This window comes from Ambystoma mexicanum, chromosome 6q (genome assembly GCF_040938575.1).
Source record: "Ambystoma mexicanum isolate Mex_15411 chromosome 6q, UKY_AmexF1_1, whole genome shotgun sequence".
Taxonomy (NCBI): Eukaryota; Metazoa; Chordata; class Amphibia; order Caudata; family Ambystomatidae; genus Ambystoma; species Ambystoma mexicanum.
In genome coordinates this window covers 968,142,675-968,157,331 of record NC_090937.1, presented here as the reverse complement: position 1 = coordinate 968,157,331, position 14,657 = coordinate 968,142,675, and positions in this window count along the sequence as shown.

Genomic DNA, 14,657 nt, shown 5'->3' with positions numbered 1-14,657 from the left:
GTAATCTTTATTCTAGCTACATGTTAAGATGTTACAGTGTACCACTAGGTCCCATTACCCAGGCTAGGCTTCTCCAACAGCTCACTCCTGGAACCTTTGCGACAGCATTCACACCCAAATATTCTCTCAGGCACAACAACACTCTCTCAGCATCATCATGCACCTGCATTCACTCCAAGCACAATACAACACATCTCCCTCCTTTATATTCACACACAGAACCACGAAAGAAAAACACAAGGAACACAATACTACAGCATCTTTTTTATAGGAGAGATGCAAAATGGAAAAGGTGGGGCGTGTCCTCCCCAACATACTCTGTATCCGTATCCGGAAGGCGTCCCCCCTTTCTACACTTGCTGGGCTTTAATGCGTCACTCTTCTAAGACGTTGGGATGTGGATAAATCCCTATCAACTAAGGTCAGTGCGGACCTGCGCGACCCCTACTTTGTATGTATTCACTCCACTCACTCCCGCTTATTTTACGGAAGGCATGACCCCCCTTACCTACCCTGGTGCAACACCTACATTTCCCATCCACTCATACTGCAGAAGGCATGACACTTCTGCCTGGTGGGAAACTTACAATTTCCAACCACTAACAATGATGGGAGGCATGACCCCCACATTATCTACCTTATGGGAAACACAACAATTCCCATCCACTCATAATGCAGAAGGCATGACCTTACTACCTGGTGGAACACTCGATTCCCATCCACACACACTGCGGAAGGCATGACCCTCTTACCTTGTGGGAAACACACAATTCCCATCTACTCAAACATCCAAACTACACATCAGGCATAATGGAAATTCATAACATTCAACATGCATCCATGTTAAACATTCTCTATGCCACATGACAATTACATTTTATACTTTAAAAATAAATTGCTAAGAGTCCATGCTGAGCAACACCTCTACACCTGAAATTCCTCAACAGGTTAACTCTAGCCCACACTCTCAGGTATTTCACTCACAACACTTCAGGCACTTCCCTCGCCTTTAAAAGTGATGAAGTTCATTACCATAAAGTCCATAGGTGCCTTGCACCACTAATCTGAAAATCCTCAAAATGTTAAATTTAATCTGCATCTAAACACAGCTATAGGCCTCTCCTCACATACGCTGTGCATCCATCCACATTACCATACATTGCCACAGCCAAATCCGTGCAATTTTCAAACTTAACACAAGTTTAATAAAAAGAATATATTTAACTTAACAAGTACTTTAAGTACATTTTCACCAACCACTGTGTGAAACAAATAAAGGATACTAGTCATGTGTCAGCAGGTTTGACGTTCTTTCCGCAATCTATGAAAGCATATCACAACAAAAGAAAACTTGAGCACATGGAAGCATAGCATCTCTGCCTCCATACCAATAAAATGACCCTTCTTGTAAAAAAGAAAACTTCTGACCACAAGTAGCTGCGCTGTCTCAGCCACACGAATGACTGCTGCGCCTCTTCCACCACCAATTCCACTCTTTACGCCATCATACATGACATGCAGAAACACGACGCCGCCTATTATTCTTCACGCCATTGCGAAACAGTTACTTTTTCAAACCTCCTTACACAATGACCACATCGCCAACGTCCACATCTCCACATTGTCAATGTCCACATCAACGAAACTGACAGGCAGAGGGAAGTGCCTGCCATGTTGCATCACACATCCTCTTTCACAACTGCTTCACTTTTCCTGATTCTGATGCAGGAGACTGGAGAACGTCATGCCGCAGAGGTTCCTTTCCTCAGGTACCTCTCCTTTAGAACACATGAAGAAACAAGGCTCTCCGGAATATAAAACGCCTCTTGCCCATCGAGGCGCCCCTTAATGGCGTTCCACTCCTTCGCCAACACCATCAACACTTCAATGGCGTCACCATTCTAGTCTCTGCAGACGCTGACTGCAGAGCTCCTTCAGGCAACCGTCGCACCATAATACGGCGAGTCCCTCACCTGGGTGCCATATGGTGCAAGTCCCTCACTTTCTCTACACCATCCCGTACTATCCTGGGACTGAAATTGCCACTTGTTGGGTTACAGTCTCCTGTCTGACCTCCCTGAAGCACTATGCAGCTCATGGCATAGTGCAGCTCCATGCTCCTCTCGTGAAATCGATGGTGGCCCGGGGCAGCAGCTACAACAACCAACAGCTCCACAGCATCACGGTTCCCTATGTCTGCTAGACCTTGGCAGATTGTGAAACTTTCACTCACTGTCGTTGAGCACCTTCCTCCTGGGACACTTTCTTGCTCATTGATGACAGCTATAGGCACCTGCCATGACCCAGGGCCTTTCCTTTCCTGTTTATCTTTTCCCTGGGGTTGCCCTAGTGTTCTCCCTTCTTCTGTCCCATTTTCCTGTTATTGGGTCACAGTGAGCTTCACAATGCACACCAGGCCCCCCACTCTTCTTCTTATGGGGCTGGGAGGGCACTACTTTACTTTTGGGCTCTTTCATTTAAATAACATAAATCCCCCTCTCTTTTCCTTGGGTTTTCTTGTGCCCTGGCCCTTCTGCTGTGCTCTGGGACTTGCGCAAATCCCCTTTTGCTCTGCCCTGGGGGATGGGACTTACTATATGGGGGCAGTGGTTCATCTCGCTTCTTGTTGCACCTCCCGCATCAGCCTAAAACATCTTACTCTTGCCTTGCAGGTCCATTTCTTTTCTTCTTAAAGACCATCCTCGTCGCCACTGTAGAAAAGCAGATTCCTAGGAGACTTTGCTAAGGTTCCTCAGGTAAGCTTTATTCTAGTTGTTTGTTAAGATGTTACAGTGAACCACTGGGTCCCATCACCCAGGCTAGACTTCACCAACTGCTCACTCCTGAAACCTTCACGACAGCATTCACACCCAAACATTCTCTCAGTCACACCAACATTCTATCAGCATCATCATGCACCTGCATTCACTCCAAGCACAATACAACAGTTCCAAGACTGAAACCGACTGAGAAGAAAGAATATACCTTCAAAGTGCTTCAAGGGAGGCCTGCTCCCTTCCCAGGTGAACGACGAAGTCGGGGAGGAGCAGAGGAGGTATTAGTAACAGCCTTGACTGCTACATGATAGGCGTTGAAAATAGAAACCCAATAAACAAGACCAGTGAGTTATCGAAGGCAACAAAGGCCTGGTTTGTGTTAGAGGTTTGTGTTAGAGGCAAATTTGGTTGCGCGTGTGCCGATAAACACGTAATAGAAAAGACAAATGCTGAACTGTGATGAGAGTATACAAAGTAACAGAGTGCTTCTGTGAGGTGGAATCACACATTCAAAAGTCTCTGTAAGGTGTTTGAAGTTATAGTAAAGCCGGAAACGAAGGCGAGTAAGTAACCGCGATCCTGAATGAAAGTTGACTGAGTGGAAAACTGAAGTATATGAACTTTAAATACGGCAAGAGGGAAAAGTAGGAACTTTAAGCACGCCAAGAGGGCAAAGTAAAGAAATTATAATTCCAAGGAACTACAAGTACCAAGAAGCATTGGTGTTGGGAGTTGATGAAGATTGTTAAATTGTTTAAAGAGAGGTCAAAGTGGTCCTGTAGAGGTCTTGCATCTATTGTGTCTGTGTCTGCTGTTGATACCATGCCTTCCTTACATGACAAAGACATTTTGGTTGATCCTAAAGAACTATGGAAGTATGCTTAGCTGAAGAGATGAAGGTCATTTGGGGTCTTTGACACAATTGGAAGGAAGTAAATCTTGTTCAATAATCTTGAACTTTTGGGTGAATTCAAGTTGGAATGTTTGTTGTCAAGTTGGAACATTTGTTGTTGAATTGAAACAAAAAGAACATAAGTGGAACTCTGGTACAAGACAGGATTTCCTTATCCTTTTGGAACTGTTAAACAGAATCCTGCTGAAATCTGGGGAAGGGGAATTCAACCAGATTATAAGGAGAGACTGTTATCAAATTGTGAACCTTGCTGATACATTTTCTTGTTTGAACTGCCATATATTATCTTGGTGAGTTATTAAAGTGTGAGGGACAGAATCCTTTTGTTACAGTGTTTAGTTTAGTTTATTTTAGGCAGGGAAATCGTCATCAGGGTAGGGATAGTGAGGTGTTTATCCAATCTTTTCAGTAAATAAAAGGGCACCTTTTGAAAAATCTTAACAAAGCTGTTGGCCTCACATTTATTTTATTTTTATTTTATTCATTCATAACGTGCACATCAGCCCGTAGGCATCGAGGCACAGTTACAGAGGTAATAACATGTATACATAGTTACATGGGTACATACATATGAACAGAAAGAACGTACAGTAATGTTGGTAGATGTTAGTATAGGTGTGTGGCTTAGTTAAACAGCCAGATTTTCAGGGATTTGCGGAAGGCATAGTGGGAAGGTTCAGCTCTGAGGGTGAGTGGCTGGGATTTCCATTGCTTGGCCGCAATGAAAGGGAAGCTGGCACCACCTGCTTTGGTGCCTTTGAATCTGGGAGGTAAGAGTCGGTGGGGGTACAGTGTTCTGGTAGGTCTGGATGAGCATGCTTTGACTACTTTCTGAGAGAGGTAGGGGGGTTGTGCCGGTGATGCACTTGTGAGAGATGGCAAGGGTTTTGAAGAGGACACGTTCTTTGATGGGGAGACAATGGGCTTCCCGCCTTGTTGCAGAGATGTGTTCTCTTTAGGGGGGTAATCCAGTCTTGAGCATATAGTCGCTCTGGCAATGGCGAGGCAGCTCTCAGTGGACAGGAATGGTTGGGCTGCATTAAGTAGTTTGGTGGAATAAGCTGCAGAGGATGCCCATGGGATTTCTGACCCCTCTCACAGACGAAAGATGATAAATGTCAGTTTGATCCATTTTCATGCGTGGAGAAGGCTTTGTTTTAACATGCAGGTGCAGAATCCATACACCCCCAAACTTAATATTTGGAATAGTCAGAGATTGACCCTGACATGTGATGATACGTTACTGAGGCTGTGGTTTCGATTGGGAGCTAACTGTATGTTCGATTTCTACATATATAGCTTCAACTTGCTCCCAAGATACCAAAAGGCCAAGTTGGGGGGAGCATTTGGACTAGCTTTCCATTTCTGTCTTCAGTGGTATTCTGTGCATGATCGCTGTCCTTCCCCTTGGAGCGGCAAGGGTTCCTGTTATTAAAATATCTGGTCAGCTCGGCCAACTCAAAAAGAGTAGTCTCCATAAAATACCAGACAGCTTTGAGTTCGGCTCTGAGGGCAGTTCAGATCGCAGTGTGCCATGGATGTGGGGTGAGAGACTGGGGATAACTTGTGGTGTCACATGTGCATGTACACCCGTAGAGTGGCGATCAACTCTAGATTCAAACTCCATACAATATAAAATTCTACATCAAGCTTAACTATCGCCGGCAGTCCAGGCGAAGTTTGATAGGGCTGCTGATGGGTGTTGTCCCAGGTATAGAGCTGAAAAAGGGGGGGCGTGGCTAACCGCCATGTAGGAGAGACGTGTTTGGTGCAGCTCCGCACGATACATTTAACGATCCGCTGCCAACTACTGCTTTATATGACTACAAACATCTGAAAACAGCACACAAGCCGTGCGAAAGCATGATCCGCCCGCTGTCGAAGTTTGGAAGCCCTGCGTCCCTCCGTTGGCCCGCAACGTCGAAAAGAAAAGAACGCCAGGCGAGCACAGAAAATGGCGGCCATTGTGAGCCCCGGCCCTTCGCTGTAAGCGGAGCGCTGCGACCGATCTCGAAGGAGCTCGCTGAGGTCCTGGGCGCCCGACCAACAGTGATCCGAAGAGGGCGCCTGCACCCGCGGGGCCTGGACCGCACTCCCGCAGCCTCGAAGGAAAGCGGTAATGAATCGGAGGGGGGGGAGCGCCTGGCGCGGCCTTTACTACACCCCCACCGGACCTCGAAGCTGATCATCACCCAGCCAAGCAGCTGAGGCGCCCACACTCCGCTGGCATTGCCCGGCGGGCCGATGACCCACATCTTGCGGCGCCCTGAGCAAGGCCCGGGAACAACCAGCGCACGAACACTGGGAGACAGGCCCCTCGGAATGCGAAAGCCTCCCCCCACACCAGCCGGCAGTACCGACTCCGACGACACGCACAGGACTGCCCGCTCCGGGTATCCCTCGCTCGACAGCGGACCATCAGTACATCCAGAGGCTACAGACCGCACAGTGCCTGCTGAGGACTGTGGGGCCTCGCGGCGGGGACATGACCACCAAGGGCGCCCGAAGCAAACAACGCCAAACCACCATGGAGTCCTTCGCGGCTGCCAGAGCGACTGGGCCCGAGGCGGCTCCCGCCCCTGGGGAGGCGCCGGGCACCGAGACGCCCGAGCCGGCCAACTCCCAGCTACTAGAGGCCATCATGACTCTTCAAAAGACCATGGAGAACAAAATAGACGCGGTCGCCATCGACCTGAACTTACTGCGGCAGGATGTGCGCTCCATCGCCAACAGAACGGACGCCCTCGAGATCCAAGTCCGAGACAACACCGAGTCCAAAACACAGCTTTTAAAGGAAGTGGACATTTTGGTGCAAAAGGTGAAGAACCTGGAAGACAGGGCTGATGAGGCCGAAGGACGGGCCCGCAGAAATAACATTAGAATCATCGGCCTGCCCGAGGGCCTCGAGGGCAACGACCCCACTAATTACATCAAGGACCTCCTCATACACGAAATTGGACCCGGAAAACTGTCACAGGGCTTCACCATAGAAAGAGCCCACCGCTCCCTAGCCAGGCGGCCCCCTCCGGGGAACCCACCCAGACCTATAATAGCCAAAGTCCTCAACTACAAGGACAGGGAAACCATCTTGGCCTTCTCCAGAATGGGTGGCTCTATACAGAGGGACGCAGCAAAGATCGCAATATACCCCGACTACACCCTACAGGTTCAAAGGAGTAGGGCCCAGTTCCACCACACCAAAGCTAGACTCAAGAACGCAGGCCTGCGCTATTTACTCCTCTACCCGGCTAGACTGAAAGTCCTGCGCAACAACAAGGCACACTTATTTGACACCCCCGCAGAGGCCTGCGAATGGATGGACAGAAAACAGATCCCAGACATCGAACTGAAGCAACGCAGACCCTAGCTGCCAGCACTCATCAAACACACGCAACATGCCAGCAATGGCGGTGACACTGATGGTACTGGAGCGGTACCGGACACGGCGTACCTCTTGATAACATCCCCGGAGGCAACCCCTCCCTTACCCCCAGACTAGTTTGGGTATGTTCACCCGCCCGTAGGGCTCCGGAAGACCCAGGTCCGATGGGGCAGAAACGGGAAAGTCAGAGCAAGGGTAACCTCGCTAGACGTGTTGTGTTTAAAGTTAAGTTAGACGTTCTTGTTCATGGGGGGAACCCCAAGTTGGGATTACCGTTTAAGCTCTCCACACGCCAGACCGGGACCACGCGCAGCGGAATCGCCACCAGACTGACCAAGATTGTCCAATACCTCAACCTCAGACTGTCCACAGCCCCACGACCACATCCAGACTATGGCTGAGAAGATCAGAGTCATGTCCTGGAACGTCAGGGGACTAAACAGCTACATCAAACAGCGCCGCATCCACGCCTACATGAAACGCCACAGAGTCGGAATCGCCCTCCTCCAGGAGACCCACCTAAGCGCCCCCAAGCTAGCAGCGCTAGCCAAAGTCTGGAGAGGCACCCTGGTGGGCTCCTCGTACTCCACATACTCCAGAGGAGTCTTGATATGGATTGCCCCCTCCGTCCCCGTCTCGCTGACCCACACCAGAATGGCCCTGGTACAGGGCACCATAGAGGGGCGTGATATGCGCCTGATCTGCACCTACGCCCCGAATCATGATGCAACTGTCTTCTTTCGCTCGCTGTACACCCGGCTGTCCCCGAGTAACGAATGCATAACAATATGGGGAGGCGATAACAACTGCACCTTAGACCCTCGCATGGACAGATCGGATAGCAAGCACAGTGACCCCTCCCCACCCGCCAGAATACTGAACGCCCTCACGCAGCAATACGCCCTGAAAGACTTGTGGAGATCACAAAACCCCGAAACCAGAGGCTACTCCTTCTACTCCCCCCCACATAAGGTTCACACCAGAATAGACTGTTTGTTCGTTAGTGAAGAGCATGTGGCCAGATTTGAGGACACGCAGTACCTGGCCAGAGTGCTATCGGACCACTCCCCCCTGATGACCTCATGGGCGACCACAGCCCCTAGACCTCCCATCCCAACATGGAAACTAAGAAGCGAAGCGCTACTAGACAAAGCCTTTAATAAACAAATCAGAGAGGGCACTACACAATACTGGCAAACCTTGATTGATAGTGTCCAACACATAAGTACAGCATGGGAAGCCTATAAAGTGGTAACAAGAGGGGAAATGATAGCCGCTGCTGGAGGGGCCCTAAAACTCATCACGTCCCAATTAGCGCACACTGAAGCCGAACTCCAAGCCCTCGAAGCAACACCATCCCCTGACCCAGCCCATACGCACAAATTGATCGAACTCAAACAGACATGCCTGACACACTGGGAGACACTGGGGAAACTAAGCTACACCAAATACACTGAAAGGAACCACGCCCTAGGTGATAAACCCGGGAAACTACTCGCGTGGCTTTACAAGCGAGAAACCCCCAGGCACCCCATCTGCTCTATCCGTAACATAGATGGCCTGACTATCCACACGCAAGTGGGGATCAATGCAGCGTTCAAGGAATATTATCAAACCCTCTATTCCGATCCCGCCCCGCCCCCAGACTCCGCAATTGAAGATGTCCTGGACATCATCAGGCTCCCTTGCCTGGCAGACCACCTGGCAGACCCCCTCGGAGGCCCTGTCATCCCAGACGAGGTCACGGCCACCATCAGGTCACTGCCCTCCGGGAAAACTCCGGGACCAGACGGCCTCCCAGGTGAATTTTATAAAGCCTACGAGGACATACTAGCCCCCCTATTGTCCAAAGTATACAACGAGGCGTACGAAAAAGGCCACCTCCCCGACTCCATGGCTGAAGCCACCATCATCCCTTTACTTAAACCCGACAAAGATAGCATCGACTGCGGCTCGTATCGTCCCTTGTCCATGCTAAACGTAGATAACAAAATCCTTACAGCACTACTGGCCAGAAGGCTTCAGGCAGCCATCCCACACCTCATACACCAGGACCAAACGGGTTACGTGCAGGGCCGTTCCATCTCAGAGAACCTGCGCAGGCTGCATCACGTCATACACAGGACAAACAGCATACCCGGCAAATACGCAGTTGTGTCCCTTGACGCCTCTAAGGCCTTTGATTCGGTCCGATGGAAATGGCTCTACGCCGCCCTATCAAAGATGGGGATCGGTCCGGCTTTCATGAACTGGGTCAAACTCATCTACACCAATCCCACCGCCAGAGTGCGAACCAACAACACCTTTTCAGAAAAATGGAGCCTGGCCAGAGGCACCCGGCAAGGGGGCCCCCTATCCCCTTTGCTCTACATTTTGGCGATCGAACCAGTGGCGGCATACCTCAGGCAGGAGTACGGAGACGGTGGTATAATGATAAATGGAGTGAACTACCTTGTTTCCATGTACGCGGACGACATGCTCCTCTACCTAAAAGATCCCGAACACATCCTCCCCTACATTCTCGAAACACTAGACGGGTTCCACAGATGCACCGGGATCCAGATCAATCACAGCAAGTCTTGCTTATTCCCTCTGGCTGCCCTTAGCGAGATTGAGAAAGAACACCTCCGCCCACTAGCCCTCAAATGGGAACCCACCACATTCAAATACCTGGGTGTCATGATCCACCGCGACCCCGTAGCCGAACACGCACTAAACACCGGCAGGGCAAGGGAAGGCCTGGCTAAATCAATTGACTTCTGGTGCAAACTGCCCCTCTCGATGGCTGGTAGGGCGGGACTCCTTAAAATGGTGGCGCTCCCGCGCCTCCTACACTTCTTCACCAATGTCCCTTACAATATCCCGCAACATTTCTTCAGAGACCTGAATAAACTTTGCAGGAAACTTCTATGGCGGGAAGGAAGGCACAGAGTCGCCCTAGACATAACACAGAGACCGTACGACAAAGGAGGCCTAAAAAACCCCCAACTTTGAGCTCTACTATATAGCAGCCCAGCTCAAGCATGTGATTCAGTGGATGGCTGACGACGCCTCAACAGACACACGCCTCTTACAGCCCCCAGACGCACCGTGGTTGCTCAGGGACCTTCTCTGGATCAAACCAGCGCCAAAAACGCATACACACCTAATCCGCCTGGGCACCCAGATCTGGAACCGGGCCTGCAAATCGGTCAAGCTGACCGACCCTTACACCCCACAAATCCCAATAGCTGCCATTATGTCCAACAGACCAGAGGACCGAAAGGCGATCCGGAACATATGGGAACCCTCCGGTGTCGCCACCCTGGGTGACCTGGTGGATGACCAGGGCATCCACACATTTCCTGAGCTGCACGAGCTGACAGGGGCCCCGCTGGGTCAGTTCCTCCTACACGGGGCGGTGTTGGAAAAGCTCAAGAAGCGATGGCCAGATGCAGAATCCCTCTGCGCTGGGCACGAGGCCATCGAAAACTTGCTGAGCGTCGCAGAAGGAGGGCACGAAACCTCGAGGCTCTATGAGATCCTAATTGACAACACCACACAAAACGAACTCAAATGTAAAGGCAAATGGGAATCCGAACTAAACACGCAGTTTGGAGACACGGAATGGGAAACAATAACACAATACCACAAAAGAGTTTCCAGGAACGCCCGATTCCAGCTCATTCAATTCTATATCATCTACAGAGCTTACCTTACCCCAGCTGTCATCTCAAGATTCAGCGGCACCGGTGTAGCGACGTGCCCCAAATGCCAAGAACCCGCAGCCTCACTGACCCACATGTTCTGGGCCTGCCCGGCCATACAGACCTTCTGGTCCCAAATTCAAGCTAGGGTAGCAGAAGAGGATATAACGCTGGACGCGCAGTCCCCCAGGGCCTGCTTATTGGGCTCATACCCGCGAGGCAAAAAGAACAAGCCCCTTAACAGACTCAAGGATTTAATGTACATTCTGGCAAAAAGGCGTATCGCCATGGCCTGGAAGCGCCCCAGCGCCCCTAGACTCATAACATGGTGGGAAGACCTCCGTAGATGGACTGTGGCCGAAACCGGGGCCAGGGAGCTGGCGCACCGACAACAAAAAATTGGCGACTCTGAGGACCTTTTACAATGGATAGCCCTCACAGCTGCTCTGTTCTGCCCTAAAGAGGACAGCTCCTCAGGCGAAGACCTGGATAGCCCAGGCTCACCTCAGCACAAACAGTAGACTGCCCAACGTCCCGGTCTGGGTTTGCATTAGGGGGGAGGGAAGGGGGGCAGTTACTATAGACACATAACCGATTACTATGTTGATGATGCTGGTTGTATTGTATTTTGGAAAAAACAATAAATATATTTAAAAAAAAAAAAGAGCTGAAAAAGCAGGGTGTCTGCGTGTTTTCTGGAATTGCCCTTCCTTGGTGAAGTTTTGGCAACAAGTGATGACAAATCGCATGATCTATCAGGATGTTTCCTGAGATGTTCTCTGCTGCATGTTTGGGTTGCTCGCGGGAATCCCTAAACAGGCGAGGAAGCTGTTATCTATTTGTATGTTGCTGGACTATGGAGCTTGAATATTGTGCAGGGTTGTCGGCCAGAGCTAGACCTAACAACATCTGGGACCCAGGTAAAGTGTTTCTCCAGACAAGGGAGTTGGGAGGTAGGGATGAGGTCACAGGGGAGTAGAGAGCCTAACGCTTGATACCACTATGCTGTGGTGTTTATGAGTGCATATTCTTAAAGGAAAACTGTCTGATGAACCATGCTTATAACTGATGTCTTATATAGTCCAAAAAAGGCTCCATTGGAGCACCCTTAGTTTCATATAGAAGTTTCTGGTATCTCCTTTTCTCTTATTTATTCGGATAAGTATGACATTATGAAGTGCAACTCGCTGATGCTTTCTGTTTGTTTTAATGCTGTAATGGTCAAGTCTGACTGGTGGTAATGCGAACCTGTTTATAAATAAAGTTTAAAAAGAAAAAGGGTTGCTATGCCACGTTTTGTGGTCTATTACTCTATCACTCAGCCTCTCCCGTCTCTGCATTCTACTATTGCTGATTCTATCCTATATCTTGCTGTCTCGGTTGTTATAACTCCTATTGCTGCTTTTGGCAGTTAGGCTGGGAATTATAGAAGTAGATGTTTGTCTCACCAGACTCAGCACTTTAAAGCAGATGCTTTACGAGCACTGTATGCCAGTCATTCTCCAAATGTTCAAAGGAAAGGAAAAGCCTTGTGTCATGACCATGAAGTGCCGTGAGCCAACTCTCAACTTACCTCCACGGCAGAAGAAGAGAAAATGGGTTTCTCCTTCCTGCCGTTATGCTGCATCTCCTTTCTATCAGCGTTGGTTGTTGCCTTGGAAACAGTGTTCCTAGTACGCTGCATTCCAGGGAGTACTGCGTGTGGTTATGGTCACATGTTCATCATGTGCCCTACTGCCGTTGTTTGCGGGCGACATTGGTATAAAGCCCTCGTTCTTTTCATGAAACACTACTTCTGATTAAAACTCAAGTACTTGTATTCATTCGTCTGTTTCAGTGAAGCTCGCTCACAGTATCCTTGACTTCCCTTCGCCTGCCGATTTTGCTGTATCTTCTGCCCTCATGTTAACGGACCATTGCCTGCCTATCGGATTGCCTGCCTCGCGGATGTCTGTATTGTACCAGACTGCACAGTAACTGATCCAGCGCGTCTCTGACTACTCTCCGCTCAACTCCTTCTCCGTGTTCTATATAACACAGAGACCTTAGTACCTTGACACGAGTAAGAGTTACCGTTTCTTCTTACTTCTAAGCCCCTCACCGTCAATCTACTCCTCATCCACACTCCTGCTTCAACCAACCTCCATTGAGACTTCCTTGTATCGACTTCTGTGCACGCTAATAGGACGCCTTACAGTCACCTTCCAGTACACCAACCTGGAACTAGCACGTCCCTCGTTCCGTTCGGGTTATTGTTCAATGCTAACCTTCCCCTTCCCTGTCGTTTGTATTTGGATTTCCATTCTGGATTGGTCACACCCTCTACGAACTTGGTGGAATTGGGTTAGGAAGCCTTGTCAAACCTCATCCCACGGGAGAAGAGTCACACTTCGGGGTTAGCGCAATATAGAGTCCACATTGGTGTATGCTAGTCGTTCCACTGTTGTTCTGTTTGTTGTCTTGAATTTCTTATCCAAGTCTAATCTTCTACGCATTTCCTGGGTTACAGCGATGTGGTTCTCCCACACTTTCGTTTGATTTGTCCCTTTGTCCTGTTAAATTCAAAACAGCAAAGGAGTGTATCTAAAGGAAGAACTCCCTCACCTTCAAGTGAGGAAGGGACCCCAGCCAGGACGGGCCCAGGTCTATCTTCTAAATACCCAGTCTGGGGGATCTGGCTAATCGCGACACTGGGGCGACTGGGTGAGTACTTGACACCTTGATCCAATTCTCATCAGTTCATCAAAATGTTCAAAAGGAAAGAAAAAGTCTTAAACCAGTTTTGCGAGTTCCAAGTAAACACAAAAGTTCATCAAACAAAAATCCACTGGTAATAATTCTTCAGCTTTCAGTTGAAAAGATCCCCTTCCAATCGCAGCCAAGAAAATAGCATCAATGGTAATCCTGGATGTCTTCTTTCCAAGATTAGTTGCCACAGTTCAGAGATTAGGTTAACAACTTCTTCTTCTACAACTTTACAATTCATTGAGACCTCTGCAGTACATTTGGTATAATTGTCAGGATGCTTTTCTTTGGGCTGTTGCTTTCCTCTTGACAACCACTGTTCGACTACTTTTTGTTGTGATGATGTTTCTCTTTGGGAGCAGAGAGAGCTAGTGTTGATGACATAGGCAGAGCAGGGTGCCTCTATGATGTCATTGGAATGTTCACTTGCATGTGATATTTACGTTCTAAATTTGTCAGTTGATGGAGGTTTTGATGGGGAAGGATCTCGTATGCTCGGGGGTCTTTCTTGCTTTCATGTATCTTAAATAAATACGAAATCAACTTACCAGCGTCTGTGTGCTGCTTCACAACAATGGCGACGAGGTAAAGTGAAGGCAGGTGAAGTGAAGGCAGACCCAGACCCCCGTGAAGTTGAAGTATCGACCGCCTGCATCAGCACGGAGCAACGATCGCAGCTGTGGACCCTTCCGGATCGAGAGACTCTCCAGGCCACGTAGCTACTGTTTACGTTCCTCACGGCACATATCCTTCCCACCCAGGACTTGTGCGGGTTGTCCGGGCCACTCCGCAGATGCGTTGAGCAGCCCGCGGGGAACCCGCCTCTGTTTCTCCCTGTGCTGCCGTGGAGGGAAACTCGTATTTTCCTGGATCCGAATCCCCTGGAAAGTGGGGACTGCTCCGCCCAGCTGCGGCGTCGAGCGGAAGAAAAGAAAGCGAAGCTCCGCAGACGCGTTGAGCAGCCCGCAGGGGAACCCGCCTCTGTTCCTCCCTGTGCGAGCTGCCGTGGAGAGAAGTTGTCCTCTTCCTGGATCCCCTGGAAAGGGGGGGATTGCTCCGCCCAGCTGCGGCGTCGAGCGGAAGAAAAGAAAGGGAAGCTCCGCAGACGCGTTGAGCAGCCCGCGGAGGGGGGGGTGCCCGCCTCCGTTCCCCTG